Below are 13,448 nucleotides of genomic sequence, written 5' to 3'. Positions count from 1 at the left end.
GGCTTGGTGTGACCAAAAGATGAGAAATTTTACAAGATTCTTATTTTTTACATGTGTAGAAGGCCTTGAACTATAACCTCATGAAAGGATTTTACAAAATGAGTGGATCTACTATGGTTTTGGAGGTTTTTTTCAAAACCTTGAAAGGACACTTTTATGTCTTGTTAGGTTACCAACCTAGTGTTAATAAAGATTAAACCTACATAAGAAAAATGTTGGCACATACCGGAGGATGTACAATTTCAGAGGGGGTGGATGTCGTATAGTGGCATGTGCATAGCATAAAATAAAAGGATTCACCTCACTTTTGACACTTTTCAATGCATGGAAAGAAAAGCAATAATGTCCATATTGTGATATATGCTAAAGCGGCTACTGCCGTCGCTATCATGTGCATCCCTATTCGAGGAATTGTGGCCCTAGATGTGGCACCTTTGCGTGATCTCCCACATGATAATATTGATTTTTGTTTTTTGACAATGTCCATATTCCAAGTGTTTCATGGCGGCACACTCATCTCGCCTATAAAGACTGATGCGGACAAAAATTGTCGAAAATAGCAACTAGCAGGGTCCATTACAAAATTGCATGGAAAGTGACCCAAAATGATATATTGATGAAAAAAGATGCATATCTATGATTTTATGAATATGGAAGTGTTGAGATGTAGAGAGAAAGAGAGAGAGACGAGACAAGAGACACACCATATACGCTCCCAAAGACTGATTCACATTGAGGACAAGATACAAATATATAGGTGAGACCAAGTGGAGTAGAGTGAGCCATATATAGCTCTAACACCCTCACTCAAACAAAGGTCTCTAGCTTTGGATGAAAAATCGCTTGGGGAGTTCAAGGGAAAAACCCAAGCCCCTATACAATGTGAGAGTATGAACCAGCGATGCTGATTTGAAAGTGAATTGTGCATCTATGAAGAAAATATTCAAGTGACTCAGAGATCACAATGTGAAAATGTGGAGTGTGCAGAGTGCATGGTACCTAAAAGATTACAATGTCATATGTACAAAGCTATTATAATAGCAAAGAAGCTAATCTAGAAAGAGTGAGGCCGAAGAAACTCCAAGCTCCAAGCGCAAGAGGATGAAATGTGACTCGTTGAGGCCTTTGGTCAAAATGTGTGCAATTATCTGGTCACTTGGACAATGTTCAACTATAATGGTTCCTTTGCGTACTTCATACCTGACATAAATGGACAGCGATGTGCTTTGACTTATTATGTTGAACATAGTGTTTTGCAAGACTAATAGCACTTTGGTTGTCACACCGCAAGGGTGTGCTAGAAAGAGGAGAGTGACCAATATCAACCAGCATTTGTCGAAGCCAAATCAACTCACGAGATGCAAGTGATGCCGCAACATATTCTGACTCAGTCGTAGCAATTGCAACACAACGTTGTTTCTTGCTGGTCCAAGAAACAAGACAATCATTTATAAAGAAGCCATTTCCACTAGTAGATCGCATAGATAAATGTGAGCTTTCCCAGACTGCATCTGTGTAACCCAAAAGAGAAAGAGATTACATACAATCCGATGTGAGTTGTCGTCGATAGACTAAACCAAAATCTGTAGGGCCTTTCAAGTATTTCAATACAGCAACAGACCAATGCTTAAGAGAAGTACATGCACGATGTTATCCAAGATAATTAGCTACAAACAGAATATCAGGACGAGTGCTCATGCCAACAAACTGAAGACATCCAATCAAGTTAGCATAAGGTTGATTTATGACAAGCTGACCGCCATTGTCAAAAGTGTTCTTCATAGAGCTCGCAAGACAAGGTGTGCTGGATGAATGTGCAGATTCCATACCAAATTTTTGAATACTATCTGCAATAAACTTTGAATGTCAAAGGAATAAAATACATTTTGTACGGTTCTGTTGGATTTGAATGCCAAGACACGAGTGAATTTCTCCAAGATCCACCATATCAAATGCAGAATACAATAACTTTTTCACTTGCTGAAGAAATACCAAATCATTGGAAACAAGGATGTATCATCCATATAAAGAGCAAGAATCACAAAACTGCTACCTTGGCATTTTATGTATAAGTTGGGGTCTGCAGAGCAAGAGATGAATCCTTTAGAGGTGAGAAAAAGATCAAATTTTGTATACCAGGCTCGCAAAGCTTGTTTGAAACCATATAGTACCTTATGGAGTTGAGCAACAAGGTCTTCTTTACCTGGAATAACAAACCCTTCTGGTTGTTCCATATAAATTTCCTCTTCCAAGTCACCATTAAGAAAAGCAGTTCGCACATCCATTTGATGAGCTTCTAAATCAAATTGAACAGCAAATGCCAATAAAACTCGAACACTTGTAATGTGAACAACTGGTGAAAAAGTCTCTTGATAATCAACACCAGCTACTTGGGAGTAATCTTTTGCAACTAAACGCACCTTGAACTTGTCAATAGATCCATGTGCTTTTACTTTTCTCTTATACACCCACTTACATTTAATAGCAGTACGATTAGGAGGCAATTCAGACAGTATCCATGTACCTTTAGAGATAAGAGAATCGTACTCTGCTTCCATAGCCTCTTTCCATTGATCCCTTTGTGGTGAAGAGATAGATTCATCATAAGTAAAGGGATCTTCAAAAGTAGAAAAAGCATTATCAACAATATCGTCATTATAAACATGACATGAGCCATGTTCAAAATCAATAGGAAGATCAACAAAAATATCGATATCATCATTGGCAACATTTGGAATGGATGGTTGTGAAGAGGAAAGTTGCTCTATAGGAAGAGTTTCATCATCTTAAAGAAATGGAAAAGCCTAAAGCAATGATTTAGTATCATCAGAATCATCCATGGACCATGATCCTCCCATAAGTTGTTCGTTAAAAGTAGCATCACGATTCACAATTACTTTCTTGGAGGAAGGGTCGTAGAATTGTAGCCTTTGGAAGTGTCAAAATATCCAATAAAAATAACTTCAAGACCAAGAGCATCAAGCTTTATTCGTGTTTCTTTGAGAACATGAATATAAGCAATACATCCAAAGGTTTGAAAATGAGATACAGAAGGAATTTCACCTGTCCATGCTGTGATGGGTATCTTACCAGAGGGTGCAGTAGTAGGAAGATGATTCTGAATAAATACTGCTGTCAAAGTAGCTTCAGACCAGAAAACACGAGATAAGCCATTATGAATCAGCATACATCTTACAACATTGAGAATAGTGCGATTCTTTCGTTCAACAACGCCGTTCTGTTGAGGCAAATATGAAATAGTGTGTTCAGGATGAGTTCCACTGTCATCACAGTAACTCACAAGCTCTTGAGAAACATATTCACCTCCATTGTCACTACGAAGCTTCTTAAGGCGACGACCAGTTTGAAATTCCGCAGCCTTGTGGAATTGTTTGAAAACAGATAAGGCTTCAGATTTTTGTCTAAGTAGAAATAAAGTCGTATACCTTGAGAAATCATCAATGAAAGTAATAAAGTAGCGATATTGTGATCTCGAAGAAGGTAGAGGTCCACATATATCAGTATGAACAAGATCCAATACGTCATGAGAAAGAGTTGTATTTGAAAGAGGAAAGGGTTTATGAATGTGTTTCCCAAGAGCACAAAATTCACAAATTTCCATATGGGGATGGGCTTTAAGATCCATGCCATGAACAAGATCACGACGTTGAAGGTCAAGGAGTTTTGATAAATCAGCATGAAGAAAACGGTGATGCCATACTTTGCAATCATGATCACCTGGAGCAGTGACAACATTTGCTTCAACATCGTTGAGAGAGAGTTCAAACAAATTACCGTTTCGAGGAGCAGTGGCTATACTCTGTCCATCTTTCTCCATTCGGCATTTGGTATGATCAAATCCAACAAACAGACCAAGATCAACAAGTCTAGCAAGTGAAAGAAGATTACGTTGAAGATATGGTACATGTAATACTCCTCGCAAAATTCGAGTGGAAGAAGATAAGGTACCAAGATATAAGTCTCCAATACCCTTTACTTCACAGGTAGTATCATCAACAAGATAAACAACATGTTGAACTGGTAGTGGATGATAGTTAATGAGCCACTTAGACTGATATATCATATTTCTTGTAGCACGAGAATTCACAAGAAGAAGAAGAAGAGTCTCTAGATAAATGTGGTTGCTTCGTGGTAATATTGTTTTCTTCATCATATTGACGTTCCCAACAATCATCTTCAGTATGGCCATTTCTGTTGCAGTAAGAACATTGCTTATTAGGAATTTTGAGACGAGAGAAAATATTACCGCATTGACCACCTCTGCGGTTTCTTGGTTGAAATGGATGCCTTCGAGCATAAAAAGCATGTTCCATCTGTTGTGACTCAGTCTCCTCTTGTGAAATCATGGTTGTATCGTGACAAGCATTATGACGTTCTTGACGTTGAGAGTATTGAATTAAAGACATGTAGGCTTAGTCGAAATCAAGACCATCTTTATTAGAGAGAATAGTAACAATGCTATCATAAGAAGAGTCCTTCACCATATCAAGGAGAAGTGGAATCAGTTGCTTTTGTGGAACAGGATCACCGGCAGTAGCAAGTTGATTAATAATAGATTTGAAAGATTCAATATGTCCCGTCATGGCAGTACCAACTTCATATTGTAACTTGTTAAGCAACCCCCTCAAATAAAGTATTTCTGTAACAGATTTCTTCTGAAAGTTTGCAATAAGGTACTTCCATACGTTGTGGAAAGTAGGCAGCTCATACATATCAAGCAAAAGGGAATCAGTAAGATCAAAAAGAATATACCGACGAGCTGCTTTATCACATCGTTGCCAATCCGTATCAACATTCCAATATTCAAATATAGGTCCTTCAGTGATAAGCACGTTATCATTATCCATATCAACAGGCTCAGGCGGACAAACACGATTTCCAAGAACAACATCAAAGAGTTCATCGCCTTCAAGAATTAACAACATCTTTTCTTTCCAGCCTGGAAATCCTTGGCCTTGGAAAGGAGGAACAAAACGCTGGCCAGAAGGAAAGCCATTGACGAGAATAGTCATAGCCATATCTTGTTGCGAGAATGTGTTGTGAGCGGGATGAAAACACACACAGCGCCTCTATAATGACCCGACACACACTCTTGGGAAGATACACACACACACTATGGGGCACCACTCGGCTTAGACAACACACCTGGCCGAGACAGGGAACACACCTCCGGAGTGAGAGGAGAGAGACTATCCACTTGCCCAATCCACACAGACACACACACACACACACATACACACCCAAAAAACTCATCTCAAAAGAGGATAATTTCTGATGTTTAGATACAATTGAGCTTGGTCCAACACCAATGGGGCAAATAGCTCACACAATATGGGTAAAATAAGCCACATACAATCACAAACTAGAGCAAAAACTTCGCTCATAGGAGAAACTTACACAGAAAAACAGCAGGAAAAGAGTGAGAAATTTGGAAAAATGGATAGCACCATCGCGTCCGGAACGGCCCAAAACCCCACTCTACAATGTCAAAGTGCTCAAATCTGATCTCGGATGAGCAGTTTACAGCCAAAACAAGCTCCAAAATGAGCAAAAACACACCTGCGGCTGTTCCTCCTCTTTTCTCCATGTTTTTTCTGGTCTTCTCTCAGTTTTTTCAGTTCCCACACTTAGCTTTATTAGTTGGGCACCCTTGGCCTTTTAGATGACCTCAAACGGACCCCGAACAGGCCAAAAACTGACCTCGCAGTGCATAGTTGTCACGTTTTTGCATCATCCGCACACCTGGCACTCATTTCTTTTCAATAATGCATCTCTCAACCACGTGAAGTGGCCCCAAAAAGTGGTCCTAATGATGACCTTTCTGCATAACTCTCACAAGAAAACACCCACGTTGTGTCCGTCCTCATCCGCGTGCAAATATTGACCCCGTTCGCCCTCCTGACACCACTAGATGCCATCTGACGCACCTGCTTACCTCATGTCGTCGGCCCGTGGATAGCTTCCTCGAGAAGTTTTACGCGCTATAAACTCCTCATTATTGTAGAAAAAACATACTGGTACTGGTGATAGTGAAAATCGATGCACTATGTACATGCTGTCCTACCTATACACATGTGGGCCCCACGTAACCACCTGGCTCTGAAAAATAGGCAATTCTTTATTTGATGCACCATGCATGTGTATGTACATATGCGCAATCCCTTGCTCCAAAAAAATCTTGACAGCGTATAAGATAAGATCACAGAATCTGCACACCATATATGGTGAAGGCCGCAATTGAGAACGAGAAATATGAGAACTGTGTTCTGTCAATGATAAACGCAAGAAGGATGCTCAAGGAACGTCCAAAGATGTGAGAGACGTCACCCAACGTTAATAATAAAAGAGTCCTCAAAATAGAGTGGCGTGAGGTGCAAGATTGACGGCCACAATACGAATAGCAAAAAGCTAAATTTTCTCAAAAAAGTTGACGCCAAAATTAGAAAACGATCGCGGACGCTTCACGAAGAAGCACGACGAAGAAAGCTGCATCAAGTAAAAACAGCATAACTTTTTGCTGCAAACTCTGATGGACGCAAACCTAGAACTCAAATTGAAGAGCTCGAGGAGACGAACAAGTTTTGGATGAAATGTGCCATCGCGCATTACGCTACGCTCCATTGCGCTTTTTTCGTTTCTCCAAATTTTGAGCAGAAGACCCCCAAAAATTGAGATGATGTTCAGGGTGTCATCAACAAGAAGAGGTAATCAACGATTAGATTGATTAGCAATAAACACCACATAAAACACTAATCATATTCTTTTTAACACAAAACAACCACAGTTAACAAGAATCAACGCTCAAAAATAAAATTTGTAGCAATTTTGAATCTTACATGCGAATCGCATGCACATACTGTTCTGTCACCATTAATTGAATCGGTGCGTGATTGTTACCGCTCTGGTACCATGTTGAGATGTAGAGAGAAAGAGAGAGAGAGAGAGAGAGAGAGAGAGAGAGAGAGATGAGACAAGAGACACACCATGTACGCTCCCAAAGACTGATTCATATTGAGGACAAGATACAAATATATAGATGAGACCAAGTTGAGTAAAGTGAACCATATATAGATCCAACAAGAAGTGATCCCAAAAAATCAAGGATTTTTTTGACTTCGTTTGGGATTTTTCTCATTAAAAATGACATTTTTTGGGTAAAAAATGACGAGAAAATGGCTTAGTTTTTGTCCAAAGTGGAAAAATGGCCTAAAAATTGACATGTCAGCTGAGAATTACATGGGGAAGAGAGAGAGGGCTGCTTTTTACATAAAAAAGCCTGCAATCTATCACTACTATGCAATAGCTTCCATGGTTGTCCAATCTATGTGTAGGGCAGTCCCGCCTCCTCGTAATCTTGTATCTGAGCTTGTGAGGGAGTGAATTAGGGTTTTCCTTGATCAAAATGGTGTGTGGGATTCACTTTAGAAGCTCTTAATTCTCTTCAAATTCAAAAAAATTCTCCATGAAGGTGGAAGCTCGTGTATTCCTTTCAGTTGTTTGATGCTACGACTATGTAATTGGGGGCGAGGCTACATGATACCATGAAAAAGGTTTGGGTTTTGATTGAAAGTTGTGCTTCCATGAGAGTTGAAGTTTCATGGCTGAAAGTTTAGTGTTCTTAATTGATCTTTTTAAGTATAACTGGACGTGAATTGTTGAACCTTCCATCGTGAACTTGCCTACAAAAACAATCAAATCCCAAGCATAATAGGGCAGAAGGTTTGTGATTGTCCTGTCACGCACGCTCTTAGTTTTTGTTTCATCTTTAGAAAGAGGTTTTGTGATTCTCCACAAACACTTTTTCACAAAGTGTTTGTGACTCTTATCACAAACTCTCATATCCACAGGTTTTTCACCTTTCAAGTTAGGCCGCACACATTCTAATAGCGTTATCCTTATAATGCCCTTATCAGAGAAGGGTTGGCAAAGGAAGATTCACAAAGACTATATCTCCATACTTGCACTCAATTTCTTGAAATGAACTTAATGCATGTCATTCTAGTGGATGATGGCCAAATGTTTTAGTTTTATTAGTGGTTGATCACATATTCGTTTTGTCATCATTATCATGTTTGATTTTTTCATCCACAATGGGTGATGGGATGTGTGTTTCTACATGCCAAAGATGGAACCAACTATATTGGACATTAGACATGTTGGGGAGGAAAGTATCAGCATGGGTCATCCTCGCTCTACTTTTATTACCTAGTTCTAGAAAATTGATGAAAAGGATTCTCTCAAAAGGAAATGGTCCTTTGAATACATTTATCTAGAAAGGTTTGGCCAAGGAATTTAGCATACCTTCATGATGAAAAAGGATGATGACAATATATGTCATTTTGATGGATGAAAACTACATGTATTAGTTTCAAACATATTAGTAGTTTGGCCATAGCTTCATTCGCTCCTGATTACTATGTTGCATTTTGTCATCTACCATGGATAAGGGGTAACACTCAAAAGTAAGCTTGGACCTCTAGAAATGGGAATTCTATTTGGGTGGTGCTACATCTTGCAACTTGCCAACAGTTACGGCCATCACACTGGCTCAATGGGGATGAGTTGGATCACCCCTTCCCTCGATTAAGCATGGGATTTGTTCTATGCACCAACTCTTCTGGTGTGTGCACCGTCTCTTTTCCAGTCATCATAGCATGTGTGGCATAACCCATGTGATAGCCATTTGTTATCAAGTGTAGATTACTACCTTAGGATGATGACGTATATGATGGTGATGTTCCACCCCTTGATGTCATCCTCTATTAGTGCCTATAAGCTACATTCACATGCAAAATATATTTTGTAGGACAAATGCCTCTACAAGAAAAGAATACAATTATGAACTATTAAAAAAATCAAATCTAGATGCAATAGTGAAGAAGAAGGAAAGTTGCAAGGAAAGGTGTAGTAGAAAATTGAAGAATTGATTAAGGAACACATATTGCGTGTATATGAGATGTGAGTGAACCTTGGCCTCATGATTGAGTCTTTTTTGGGATAAAAAGCTTGGTCCAAGGTAATTCATTGTTTGAGGGGATAAACCTTATAAGGATAAGGGTAGTGTGTCCATGGTGGGAAAGCATATGAGGCAAGGCTGACTAGTATACTATATTCTAGGTTCCCCTAAAGATAGGTCAGGTGACCTATAAGAGGCAGTGAATTCTATAGTGACAAGCATAGGTTTTTCTCTCTGATTATCTAATTAAGTATGCCGCCATTGTGCTATGAGCGAGTCTTTTTAATGTGATTTTGGGACCAAAATTGGCCGTAACTTCCAAGGTACATGAGGGATAGTGAAGATCGCCATAGGTGCAACAATACTAGGATCAACACATATTATCTCATGTGGCTATAAAGAAAAATCCTTACCATGTCTTGATAAAAGCTTTGTAAAACACCTCTTCTCTTTTTGTGTTAAAAGCTCCCCACAATGAACCTTTGGTTCTTTTGGAGATCCATTATGAAACCCGGTCCCCCAGTGCCTGGCTTCACAAAACCTCGCGATTAAGGAGGCTATATTCATCTCTCATCAAAGGGAGAAAGCTGCTACTAACAAGCATAGAAGGGCCTTAACGTTGAAAGAAAATTAATGGGTCTTACTTAAGTTTCCCAATGCTCGATTGAGGAAAACTACGGGCAAAAATCTTATGGGCCATCAAAAGTATTATGCTAAACTAGCAAAAAGATATTATGGTCCTTTTCAAATCTTGAAGCCAATTAATGAGATGGACTATTGACTCAAGTTTCCCAACCATTGGCTCATACACAATGATTTTCATGTGAGCCTCCTCAAGCCCTATAAAGGAGAGACACCAAGTGAACCAATTATTGAATACCCTCCCAACATCGACGAGCAAGAACAGGTGCTACAACCCGAAGCTATCCTTCGGCATGAAGACAAGGTACTACAACATGATAAGATTATCTGACGGTGTCAGGAGTTTTTTGGAGCAAGGGATTGCGCATATGTACATACACATGCATGGTGCATCGAATAATGGATTGCCCATTTTCTAGAGCCAGGTGGTTATGTGGGGCCCACATGTGTACAGGTAGGACAGTGTGTACATAGTGCATCGATTTTCACTATTACTAGTACCAGTGTGTTTTTTATATAATAATGAGGAGTTGGTAGTGCGTAAAACTTCTCGAGAAAGCTATCCGCGGGCCGACGACATGAGGTAAGCAGGTGCGTCATATGGCATCTACTGGCGTCAGGAGGGCGAACGGGGTCAATATTTGCACGTGGATGAATACGGACACAAAGTGGTGTTTTGTTGTGAGAGTTATGCAGAAAGGTCATCATTAGGACCACTTTTTGGGGCCACTTCACGTGGTTGTGAGACGCATTATTGAAAAGAAATGAGTGCCAGGTGTGCGCATGGATGCAGCAGGGTGACAACTATGCACTGCGAGGTCAGTTTTTGGCCTGTTCGGGGTCCGTTTGAGGTCATCTAAAATGCCAAGGGTGCCCAACTAATAAAGCTAAGTGTGGGAACTGAAAAATAGAGAGAATACCAGAAAAAACATGGAGAAGAGAGGAGGAACAGCCGCTGGTGTGTTTTTGCTCATTTTGGAGCTTGTTTTGGCCGTAAACTGCTCATCCGAGGTCGAATTTGAGCACTTTGACATTGAGGACTGGGGTTATGGGCCGTTCCGGACGCGATGGTTCTATCCATTTTGCCAAATTTCTCACTCTTTTCCTGCTGTTTTTCTATGTAAGTTTCTCCTATGAGCGAAGTTTCTGCTCTAGTTTGTGATTGTATGTGGCTTATTTTACCCATATTGTGTGAGCTATTTGCCCCATTGGTGTTGGCCCAAGCTCAATCCTATCTAAACATCAGAAATTATCCTCTTTTGAGCTGAGTTTTTTGGGGGTGTGTGTGTGTGTGTGTGTGTGTGTGTGTGGAGTGGGCAAGTGGATAGTCTCTCTCCTCTCACTCCAGAGGTGTGTTCCCTGTCCCAGCCAGGTGTGTTGTCTAAGCCAAGTGGTTCCCCATAGTGTGTGTGTGTATCTTTCCAAGAGTGTGTGTCGGGTCCCTATAGAGGCGTTGTGTGTGTTTTCATCCCGCTCACATTCTTTTGGTGCCCCCACAGAGGATCTTCTTCGAGTACCTTCTGCTTCGAGCTTCAAGCTTCGAGATTCGGGATTACAGGTTACAGGTTATAGGGACAGGTACAACTACAAGTGATTCACACAGGTACAGGTAGCTAGAGTACAGCGATATACTAGGAGTGATGTCATTTACAGTTGTTGTGGGTATGCATGAGTTGGCGCCTATTTGAGCACATTGTCTGCTGGATTGTACGTTACTTGTGGAAACTGCCATTGTACGCATTTGTGGAGCCATACTTGGTTGTATTTGGCACTCCCCGCCATTTCTGAGACTTGGTCTGGAAGATAGTCATTTCTGAGACTTGACTATACGCGCTTTGCATTAGCCTTCATGTGAGGGTCGATAGCGTGAGGTTTTTATTGAGCTGGGGGATTCTCAAATGTAGAGATCCTTTCGGTGATACATGTAGCTGGAGCACCCTTTTTGTGACCTCGCCATAGGCTATGTACTAGTGAGTCCTACCTGATGCTCGGGCTCTATTGTTGACAGTTTATGCATACATATACAGTCTATATTTTGGGTTCCTACTGCTCTATTTCTGAGGAAACTCTGCCAAAATGTTTCCAAGTTATGATGGCTGGTTTTTTGGTCTTTTGAGCCATTTATGCTGTTATGCTGCTGAAATTTTGGCAAAATCAGAGGTTAAGTCAGGTGTACCTTCTTGGGGGCTTCATGGTTGGCTTTAATGGATGATCAAAATGGCCCTCAATTCACTCCATTTCATTTAACTCAAAGAATCCAGATAAATGTTCATGTGTCTAGGAAGAGTTTTTTCCAGCAGCGCATAGTCTTTATGTTCGGGCCAAGAAGATTACAAGAGATCTTGGAATGTCCTTTGCCTGTTGTAATACCCATGATCAACTATGAAAACTCATTTCATGTGCATGTGTTTGTCCTTATCTAAAGTTGAGCTCCATTGAATTTTCTGCTGGGGATTGGGTAGTCAAAAGTTTTGGGTTCTTGCACGTGTGTTCAAAGGGGTTCTCAAAGCATTGAAATTTGGGTAGCCATGGCTTTCTCTTATCTGGAGTTTCATGGAAGAAGTGATGAAGATGTGGAATAATTTTTGCAAAAAAAAGGAGGTTGCTTGCATTAGCAACCAGATTCATGACCTTGCGCAGATGTTACGCCTTCTCCAAATTTGTTTGAAGAGTGATGCACGAGTTTGGTCTAAAGCATTTGAAGAGGAGTTGCGTGTGGCTGTAAGGTTGAGTTGGGACAATCTACGACATAGGTTGGAAGTGGAGTTTGTGAAGATAGAAGATCCTGACAAAGCGTGGCAAGAAGTACAGGCTTTGGTGCAAAAGAAAGGTGAGCCAGTAGATGCGTACATACATAAGTTTTCATTGGCATGGAAGCAAATGTGCAAGGCCTTAGCACCACAGGTACCCCCGCCTGACATGATGAAGAAGGACAGGTTCTTAGCTGGTCTTTGGGAGAATATACGTTGGAGAGTGGAGCTAAAGAAGCCTAGGACATATGAAGATTCACTAGAGGTATCAAGGAACAAAGAGTGGAAGTTAAGGAAAATGAGCCAGTTAGGGGTGGAGTCTTTGCCCATGAGGTCTGAATTTCAGCCTATAGAGTCTTTACAAGGTCGCATGTCAGGGGTTCATCACGAACTAGTGGTTCCTGTTACTACTCAGGTTATGCCAGCAGTGGTCACTACAGTAGTGCAAGATGATGGGCTAAGGCAAGACATGAGGAAAATGGTGGATTTGATGAAGAATCTCAGCCTAAACATGCTAGGTCAAGTGGGAAATAATCGAGGTCGAGGGAGGATTGCAAATCAGCCAGGAGGTGAAGAAAGTCCTAGGAATGGTGTTGGACAAAGAAATGGTAGGTTTTGGAGGCAGACGCCCACATGTTATAATTGTGGAGAGTTGGGTCACATCATCCCACAATGTGATAAGCCACCAAGGATGGTGGGAGACATGTATCCATTGCCAAGACAGGTGCTAACTAGGTCAAATGATTATGGCATCGAAATCAAGGGAGACGAAGGAACCAGTGGACTGACCGAGGAGGGAAAGGGAAAGACAAAAGTGCTAAGTGTAGTCACCTTGGAGAAGGCATCAAAGCTAGAGGATACATTAGTGATGCCTATTGGAAAGAGGACCACAGAGGATAAGGAAGGAAGAAGTGCCTCAGGTCCTAGTAAGAAGAAAGGAAAGAGCCATGAAGGCGAGGATGTCAAGGCCAAGAGGAAAAGGAGAGCTCGTCGAAAGTTTCATGTTTCAGATTTTCCACTAGGGGATGGGCAATTAAGCTATGAATTAAAGAAGGATCTGACGAGCAGGAAGGCAGATG

This window comes from Adiantum capillus-veneris, chromosome 12 (genome assembly GCF_014529385.1).
Source record: "Adiantum capillus-veneris isolate H3 chromosome 12, ASM1452938v2, whole genome shotgun sequence".
In the NCBI taxonomy this organism is placed as follows: domain Eukaryota; kingdom Viridiplantae; phylum Streptophyta; class Polypodiopsida; order Polypodiales; family Pteridaceae; genus Adiantum; species Adiantum capillus-veneris.
This window is presented reverse-complemented; position numbering follows the sequence as displayed.